Source organism: Micromys minutus (genome assembly GCF_963924665.1).
Source record: "Micromys minutus genome assembly, chromosome: 30".
Classification (NCBI taxonomy): domain Eukaryota; kingdom Metazoa; phylum Chordata; class Mammalia; order Rodentia; family Muridae; genus Micromys; species Micromys minutus.
The window spans coordinates 32466182-32475748 of NC_137965.1; the positions used below are offsets into that span (position 1 = coordinate 32466182).

Sequence of the window (9567 nt, forward strand, 5' to 3'; positions counted from 1 at the left end):
GTGTTTCCAGAGACAAGGTTAGGACCTCATCAGCCCCACAAGAAGAGGAACTGACCAACTCAGGACCTTGGTCTTTGGCTTCTTAGGGCTGGTGCACAGCCAGTAATGGGAACGAGACTGTTGACACTTTAGAAAGCATGTCATTCTCCCCCAGATTCATGGATTTCTGACTTTATGGTCCTCATTTCAAAAAGAGTTACTCTTGGGTGAAAGTGGCTGAAGTCTGGTCTTTCTATCTCAAAGGATCATCATGAGGTCTCCTTCTCTTCTTCATTTTGTCATGAATCTACATAGCACTTTGGGGTCTTTATCATGACCAGCATCTTCCAAACCCTAAAGATATTATGGGAAAAAATGTAGGTTGATATTTCAGGGAAGAATACTACCTTAGAGTTTTGCTGCTGTAAACAGACACCATAACCAAGGCAACTCTTATAACGACAATATTTATTTATTTTTATTTCAAGATACTTTATTTTCAAAATGGCTTACAACATAAGCTTTTGGCCCATTCTGCCAATGTACAAGCTACAAATGCTTGCTCAGCAGCTGATGGACACTCATTAGTATCATGTCTGAAAGTGAATAAAAATCCATATATAAAACAAATACTCAAAGGTTTCAAAGAAACACAGTGTGACCTCCAACTCCTAGTCTTCCATACAGCATTGGTGCCAACCCTACTCTTACAGACATTCCAAACTAGCAGTAATTAAGTTAAATGATCCCCTAAATGACTTAATTCAAGCTAAACTTACAGGCAAGAACTACAAGAATGGCATCTACACATTGCTACTAGCAGAAGCACAGGCTGCAGGGTGACGGTCCATCCAGCTCTCCGGGTACAAGACATGGGCAGAGTGCCAACATACTGCTCCTCCACTTCCAGCAGGAAGCCATGGCACTGGATCTGCTTCATGAGTTACCACATTGGCCGTGACATTACATAGTAGATGTTTGGCCTCTGGAACCCATTGAAAGTAGAAGCAGCAGCAACAGTGTGTGTGCCATGTTCTCAAACAGCATCCAATCACCCACATGTATTTCAGCCAGGTTACAGCACTAGACGATCCTATCAAGGCCATCACATGTTGGTCCCCAGATGCTGGATGAACTTCTCATCTGGCTTGGGTCTCTTCTGCAGCAGGGCCTTCACATGGGCATGATCATGATGCAGTTAAATGATCCACATACTCCATCATTCACATAATATGTGAAGGTTTGCTCATCTGACTCATATTCATCATCAGAGCCCAGCTGCTCCTGCCACTCACTGCAAGTGTGGAAGCTGACGAGACATAGTATCTGCCTGGCTCAGCTCTGATTCTCACTCCAGAGTCTGATGGGAAGTGCTTGTCCAGAGCTGGGTTGATTACACTAGTGATCTTTTATAATTTAAGATTTTTAGCTTCAGATCCAGGAAAGCCACCACCAATATCAAGCAGATACCTGCTGAAACCAACTTCTTTTCCATGTCAGAGACACAGCAGGCATCCGGCACTGCCTGCACGAAGGTCTCAGGGTCAGCACACACACTGCCCACATGGACACTGACACCAATAGTGACAATTTTTAGCTCTTTTGCCTGTTTCAAGGGAAACCTGATGGTTTTGAGGGTGGCACCAAACTTAACACCAAGGCAACAAACTGTTTTGAAATCATCAGTGGCAATTCGCAAGACCAACGTTGCCTTTGGATGTGCTCTGGCAACTTCCATCAGTTCAATTTCACTGTCAAAAGTCGTCATCTGTACTCCATTACTAGCAGCAGACTTGATCTGAGACACTTGTTTACAAGGATTTGCAAAGATAATCCTCTCTGGAGGCACCCAAGTCCCTGCACCAGCTGCACTTCAGTCTTGATTGCACAGTCAAATCCTGTCCCAATGGCAGCCAGGGTGCTCACTATGGCTCTACTGTCATTACACTTGACTGCGTAAAAGGACGTAACACAGGGAAGGGCTTTTGGCCACCTCAGATGCTTCTTTAGAATGTCTTCGAGGTCCGCAACATAGAAAGCATCCTTATCAGAGGAAGAAACTTCACTGATTCTTTTTTCTTTTGGTCCGAAATGTCCCTAGCAGTAAAGCCTTCAGTCCTGGGCATCAACTGCAACTGAGGCTGCACCTTCACCAGTGGCCTTCCCTAACCTCTCACAATGCCAAACCTCAGCTGTTCTTCCTGCCACCTTCATGCCTTCAAAACCAGTACCACTACAGCTGCAGCACAAGGTACAATCTTGGCTATTCTTTGTGAGCTCAGAAAATTCATCCCATAAGATTTTACCTCACTGATGCTGGTCTCTTCTTAATCACCACTAATCTCTTAGTCCTCAAAAGCTAGAGCCACATGTTCAAAGCTGGAGCACGGTCCCCTGTTCTATTACATTATCACAAGCTTTCTGTTTTCCAGCTCCTTCACTGCCTAAGCTTGACTGTCCTGTAAACTTGCACTGTAGACAGACTTTGAGCTGAGAGATAGACATGCCTGCCTCCTAAGCACTGGAATTAAAGGTGTGGTCTATAAAGACTGGATTTAAAGTATTCTTCACCTAAAATTTGCTCTGTTCTAGGCTGGCCTTGAACTCAGAGATCTACTTGTCTTTGCCTCCTGGGATTAAAGGCTTGTACTACCATGCCTGGACATAAATTTAGCTGGGTGGTATCTTGCCCCAAGGTCTTTACTACCTTATTTAATTTAATATCCTTGAACACAGAATTCTGCTCCATTTCACTTCCTGGTGCCCCTTTATCATATATTTAATTTTTTTCTCAGATTGCTATGTTTGTTTATGCTCTTCATGAGATTTAACCAGAGAACAAAGTCTATGATGGGTGTTTGAGAGACTTCCTTTGTCTGTGTAATTACCCTGAATCTCTTCACCTTAGCCTCAGGCAGATTCTTCAGACAAGTGCTCAAAGTATTCACATTCTTCACCAAAATAATACAAGAACAGTCTCTAGGCCATGCATTAAAATTCTCTACTAAAATCTCATGGGCCAGGTCTGCACAATTCAAATCATTCTCAGTAACAATGTCTTCCATATTTTTACTAGGATAGCCCAGTAAACCCTCATTTAAAGCATTCCACTGCTTTCCAAATCCAAAGTCCCATAATCCACACTCTTCCAAACAGATACATGGTCAGGCCTATCACAGCAACACCCCAGTCCCCTGGTGCCAACTTCTGTCTTAGGATTTTACTGCTGTGAACAGACACCATGACCAAGGCAACTCTTATAAAGACAATATCTGGGGGGCTGGATTACAGGTTCAGAGGTTTAGTCTATTATCATCAAGACAGGAACATGGCAGCATCCAGGCAGGCATGGTGCAGGAGAAGCTGAGAGATTTACATCTTCATTTGAAAGCTGCTAGTAGAAGATTGACTTGCAGGCAGCTAAGATGAGGGTCATAAAAGCCCATGATCACAGTGACACACCTATTCCAACAAGGCCATGCCTCTCCCTGGGACAAGCGTAGTCAAACCATGACTGACTCTTTATTCTGGAGATGAACACAAAGGGATGCAGAGGGGTAGGAAAGAAAACAAATCTGTTATCAAGGCTCTGTGTGAGGGTACAGTCAATTCATTTTCATTTAATTTCTTTTCTTACCAAATCACCAGAGTTATTGGGCTTACAGTCTGGACCCCAAAAGCCCTCCCAATCCAGGCTCAAATTTTTATCCTTAGTAGAAGAAACAAATACTTTGAGTAGTAAAAATCAAAGAGGGAGAAATTATTCAATGTGACCAATATTGATGCTATCTAACTGCTTTGCAAAAAAAAAAATAGCAGTTTCCTTCTTGAAATGAGGCTGTGGTTTTATTGCCCCAAACTTCCTCCTTCTGACTTCATTTCTGTAAAATGTTACAGTTCCTCCTCACCCTTCTCCACAGATAGGCCATGTCATTTCCTGTTTCACATCCTCATCCTTTTGTTCCTTTCTCACTTTCTCTTCTCTCTTGACTACAAACCCTCACTTAATAATGTCTGCATTCCTAGATACTAATGTTCACTGAAAGGAATGTGTTCATTTCTCATTGAGACATTGGACAAAATTTACCAATTGTCTCAATACTATACTCTTTCATGTTAGATGATTGTGACATCAGTATCTCCTCTCAGGTTGTGAGGATCATGGAGTAGAGAGGCATTCTCATTTTCAAAATACAACATGGGATACAGGAGTGTGTGTAGCAGGAGTGACTTGTCAACCTTCACCTGTTTTTGTACTGCACAAGAACAGAAGATGCCATACTGTGTCCTAAAAAGAAAGGCAGATGGTTATAAAGATATAAAAACGCAGTTGTACTATACAAACTATGCACTTGGGCAAGTTATTAATCAAATCTTAGAAACTTTACCAAGGAGGATGGAAGGAAGGCTCAGGAGTTAGGACCACTCCCTCCTCTTTCAGAGAACCCACATTTGATTCTCAGTATCCACAGTTGAGTGGCCTATAACTGGCTGTTGCTCCAACACCAGGAGAGAGCTGATATTATATTCCAGCTTCTGTGTACAGACAGATAAACACACACACACACATACACACACCATGCATTCCCACAGATCGGCACACACAAAAAGTTATTTTTTTTTAAAGTTTCATTAAGGAGGCAATGTTTGATTGTTGTGACCACATGGTGCTCTCTGATAATTTCAGTAAGAACCATCATAGACTTGTGTACTTGAACACTTGGTCCGCAGTGTGTGACATTGGCTTGTTAAATTATAGAAGTTTCAGGACATAGAGGCTTGCTGAAGGAAGTAGGTCATTTAATGTAGGCTTTAATAATTTATAACCTTGACCTATATCCCAGTTCACTCTTTCTTCTTCTTGGTGAACTGATGAAATGTGGTCATCCAGAATTGTGCTCCTCTAGCTGACATAGACTGTCTGACCCTTTGGGACCATAAGTAAAAACAAACCTTCCACAAGTTTCTTCTAGTTGTACTATCTTATCACAGCAACAGAAAAGTAACTAATGCAAACCCCCTTCTGCCACAAGGATTCTGTGTTGTAGTTAAGCTTTTTTCCCTTACTGAACTATAGTTCAGAAAACATATGCTGGCGAGGCTGCGGAGAAATAGGAACACTTCTTCACTGTTGGTGGGGTTGCAAGCTAATACAACCACTCTGGAAATCTGTCTGGCGATACCTCAGAAAATTGGATATAGTACTACCTGAAGACCCAGCTATTCCACTTCTGGGCATATACCCCAGAGACACTTTAATACACAACAAAGATATATGCACCACAATGTTCATAGCGGCTCTATTTATAATAGCCAGAAGCTGGAAGGAACCCAGATGTCCTTCAGAAGACGAATGGATACAAAAATTGTGGTACATATACACAATGGAATACTACTCAGCCACCAGAAACAATGACTTAACCAAATTCTTAAGAAAATGGCTGCATCTAGAGAAGATCATCCTGAGTGAGATAACCCAGTCACAAAAGAACAGACATAATATGCAGTCACTGATAGTGGGATGCTAACCCCAGAGGCTTGCACTCCCCCAGAAACAACTCACAGACTGTATGAAGTCCAAGAAATAAAGAAAACAAAAACTATACATATATTCACAAAACAAGAAGACTTTGACTATTTCCATGTTGCGTTTTGTTTTGCATGTACTTTACGCTTATTGCAACTAGTACGTTTTCAATGCATACTGTCAAGCCCTTGAAAAAAATCAAGTACTGACTAAAAAACATATTCACATGGTTTTATGTAAAATTTATTTTAATGTCTGAAAAAACAGTACTGACAAAAATGTATAATTTTAAGCAAAAAATGTTTAAAATCTTTAAAAAAATAATAAGCTGTTAGTCTTTTGTGTAGATGGAAATATCTCAAGAAACACTTCTTGTTATGATTAATAATTTGAGTCTTATTTGTAACAGATAAGAGACCAATGTATTTTCCATGTATTTTCATGTTAAAAAAAAAAAAAATCTTGTTTTGAAGACAAAAAAAAAAAAAAAAAAAATTCCACTATAGAATATTTTTTCAAATGTATTTTTTATAAAGTGAATCTAATGTTCCTACTACCTTATAGATTGTGTATAATGTTTCTACCACATAAATTACAATGTTTAAGGTTCCAAAAATTGATTGTAGAGATTCTGAAGTAATCATATGTAAAATATTTCTTGTATTTATCATTGTGTATTATAATTATAAAAGAAGCTGTTTACTTAAAAAAAAAAAGAAAACATAAATTTAACCATAAATATTTCAAAGTATGTAATTAATAGCATTGTAGACATTATCATCATCCCAAATAAGAACTTTATGTCCACAAAGCAGTCACTGCCTTTATCTGCTGGAGCATGGCCATGCAAAGTAAGGTGTGACATGGCTCCTGCCCCTGGAGCAGAGGCTGCAGGATGTGGGTCTCCTCAAATGTGGACGGTTGATGTACATGTAAAGCTTGTTTACATAATAATTTACATATTTTACTTCATATTCCTCCTTCAAAGAATATTCTCCCTGCCAAGGTTATTGGGGGAATGTTTTCCTTGCCAAGGTTAATAATGACTCCTTTATAATCAGAAACAGCTCAATTTTGAGAGTTAAGGGTGTGTCTGATTATCCTCCACCAAAGTGGTGATGCTGTGACCTTCAGGACAGCCCTTAAGGCTATGAGATACAACTCTAAAAACATGAGTTGGAGAATATATAAATCAGGGTAAGAACTATTCCTCACAGGATTTTACAACTACACAAAATATAAAGACACAATATGAATTGAATGGGGGGCTTTATGAACCTGAAAGAACAGAAGTAGCACACTAGTGAATTGACTTAGAAAGATATTAAAGGAGACATTATTTAGTCAACAGAGGGAAAAAACCTAGATCATGAAAGAGTAAGGAATAGTTAACAAATAAGGCTCAGAAAGATGATTATATAATATTAATGGTAAAATGGTGGTCTCTTTCTTGGAAGCCACCAACAACTAAATTTAATATATTCTACTCCCTAAAGGGGGTAGTTATATGTGTGATTCAAAGACAGGTTGGAATCAGCAAAATCTGGTATCAAGAAAAAGGGGTGAAGGCTTGATGATAGTACTACTTTCTGGGATCACTTAATATTTTCCAACAGTAAGCCTTGGAGCTTATGAAATAAAATATTCAAAGATTAAAAGAATATATTGAGGTAGCTAAGAGTTGTAAAAATCAGCTTCGATGCTGCTTGCATCAGCATTGAATAAGAGCTTGATAAATTGCAAAAAAAAATTCTAAAAGTATTATACTTAAGCTAACTTTCTCATAAAAATAGCCTCTATGTCTAGACTCGGGAACCACAAGGGGCTAAAGTAATAAAATGCTGATTTGTGGAATGATCAAAAGAAATCCTGAGGTAAATGATTAAACTGATATGCAGTTCCCAAGGAATTAGCTTATACAAATAAAAAACTGTGCCTCGGTCTGCCAGAGAGAGCTATCTCAAGCAAATTGCAGAGCTATTAGCTTGCATCCATCACTAACTCTGAGTCATTCTTAGGCCATGCTCATTCACCCCTTCTTCAGGACCACAAACTGAGGCAGGATCTCGGCAACTTGTCCACTACTCAGTTTGTGATTCCCACAACTGTAAAACATCTGCATCTTTCTCAAAGTAGTATAAAAAGCAATTCAAATTTCATAAATATTTATTTTTATTATTTAAAGTACATGTATATGGGGGATTTCACATGAGTGCTGTGTCCCTGGAAGCCAAAAGAGGACAAGGAATCTCCTGGAGCTGGAGGTACAACAAGTTATGAGCCACTCAGTGTGGATGCTAGACACCAAACTCCAGCCCTCTGCAAGAGCAGCAGTATGTTATTAACCTCTGAGCCATTCCCCACACACTGTCCATATTTGTCCTCCCCCAAATGCTCTTTTCCAATTATTACTCTCATACTGTTCTATTTCTTCCTCCCCAAACCTCCTTCTGTGGATGTGTTTTATGAATGAAATGAAGACAGAGTAAATGACACTATTTATCATACTGTATCATTTAACCTATTTCAGACATCTTATATTGTATTATTATAGGATACATCACAGTCTAAGTCCCCCTAGAATGATTGTAATGTACACTATATTGGTAATTTGTCATCTGTTATTCAAGCTTGGCAAAACTGAACTCTGGTAGTGTAGAAAGCTCTTCTATGTCAAACACCAGCATGTTTATTATGTCCTCATGAATTTCTATTTTCTATCCAATATAAAGTATTTTTGCATCTGTGTGTGTCTGTAGTTATAATATAGACAATAATAATGATGCATATTTAATCCATTTCTATAAATCAAATCATGTATACATTTAGTCTTCTTGATTTTCTTCTATCATTATCTTACATTTTATTAGTTACCTGTCTCATTGTCATAATAAAATAACCTGTCAAAAGCAACTTAAGGTAGCTGAAGAGATGCTCAGTGGTTAAGACCAGTTGCTGCTTTTGCAAAGGTTCCAGGTTCTGTTCCCAGCACCCATATGGTGGCTCACAATTATTTATGACTCTAGTTCTAGAGAAAACAATGTCCTCTTCTAATATCCAAAAACACAGCCACGTATATGATGTGCATACATAAATTCAGGCAGAGCAATCATAAAATAAAATAAAATAAATCTTTTTTTTTGGAGACAATTAAAGAAGGAAAACATTGTTCTGGCTGTCGTAAATATTTAAAGCTGGTATCTACTGGTTCCCGCGCATTCTCACTCCGCTTGTGGTGATGGCAGTCTGTGGGCCACAGAGCCAAATTTTTACGCCCTGGCTGCAAGGTCACACCTACTACAACAAGATCACACCTCTAATAGTGCCATTTCTCATGTGCCAAGCATTTCAAATCACCACACTAGATCACCATCCCAGGCTAGGGACTATGTTGGTGGGAAAAGCATGAAGCAGCTCATCACATGTCATCCAGTCAGAAAGCAGAGAGATGGATGCTGGTGCTTGGCTCACTTTTACCTTGTTATAAAGTGAGAGACTTTAGCCTATAGAATGTTGCCACCTATATTTAAGAAGGGTCTTCCCATCCTTATGAACTTAAGCTGGATAATCTTCATATGTATGGCTAGAAGTTTGAGTCCATGGTAACTCTACATATTGTCAAGTTAACCATTATAGTAATCACAAGGCATATGGAACAAAATGTTGTAAATTTAGAGTAGTTTTTAAAACTGTCAACTTTATTTTATGGGACTTAAATTACAAAATATTAAGAACCTGGGTATCATATAGGCACCATTAATTGAATTCAATTGTGTGTGTGTGTGTGTGTGTGTGTGTGTGTGTGTGTGTGACATAATTATGAATCTGAGTTAGACATGTTGAGGGAAAACATGAAGTTGAAAAAGGATATATGATAAAAATACATCCCACTCATGTATACATTACTCAAAAGTTAATTTAAATAAGCAAAATACCAATGAGAAATGTAAACATTACTCAAAAACTTTTAATTCTCTTCTAATGAGTACACATACAGTTTTCTTAGATATTTTCCATTGCTATGTTAAAGACATTGACTAGAAGCAAACTGGGAAATAAAA

At 38.7% G+C, this 9567-nt stretch overlaps 1 pseudogene across 1 annotated transcript; it reads right to left on the reverse strand.

The window, feature by feature from the left end:
* Positions 1-782: 782 nt before the first annotated feature.
* LOC308439628 (ornithine decarboxylase-like) lies at positions 783-1747 on the reverse strand (annotated as a pseudogene). Its single transcript has one exon. The product of its transcript is annotated as an ornithine decarboxylase-like (transcript).
* Between the last annotated feature and the right edge of the window lie 7820 nt (positions 1748-9567).